This window comes from Austrofundulus limnaeus, unplaced genomic scaffold (genome assembly GCF_001266775.1).
Source record: "Austrofundulus limnaeus strain Quisiro unplaced genomic scaffold, Austrofundulus_limnaeus-1.0 Scaffold3158, whole genome shotgun sequence".
Classification (NCBI taxonomy): domain Eukaryota; kingdom Metazoa; phylum Chordata; class Actinopteri; order Cyprinodontiformes; family Rivulidae; genus Austrofundulus; species Austrofundulus limnaeus.
The window spans coordinates 4,430-4,973 of NW_013955560.1; positions in this window are offsets into that span (position 1 = coordinate 4,430).

Genomic DNA, 544 nt, shown 5'->3' on the forward strand with positions numbered 1-544 from the left:
GCAGTGAACCTGTTTGTCACCATGTGGACACACTGAGTTCACCTGAGGTCACCTGAGGTCACCTGAGGTCACCTGAGTTCACCTGAGTTCACCTGAGGTCACCTGAGGTCACCTGAGTTCACCTGGACTCCTCAGACTGAAGAAGTCTCCTGGAGGAGACATCAAACGGTCCAGAACCAGTCCAGATAGTCTTTTTATCTGGAAATGGCAGAACCATGCAGGACCGGTTCTGTCCAGCAGCTGGTGCTGCTGGTCCACTCTCTGATCTGAGCCGAACCTCAGAACTCATGAACTACCTGACATCCAGAACATAAACCTGACGTCACTCATGTGTTTCAGACAACTGAAGATATAAAACCTGGTTCTGGTCCTGCTCAGACCCAGACCCTCGTCTCACCGTGGAACCGGGTCACCAGGGGGCTCAGGTCCAACACTCTGCCCAGGAAGGAGACCCACGGGTCGGCTGCGGTCCGGTGAGCCGCCACCTCTGAGAGCAGGAAGTACCGGGGCCGGTCCATCAGAACCACGGAGCTGACGAGATTTC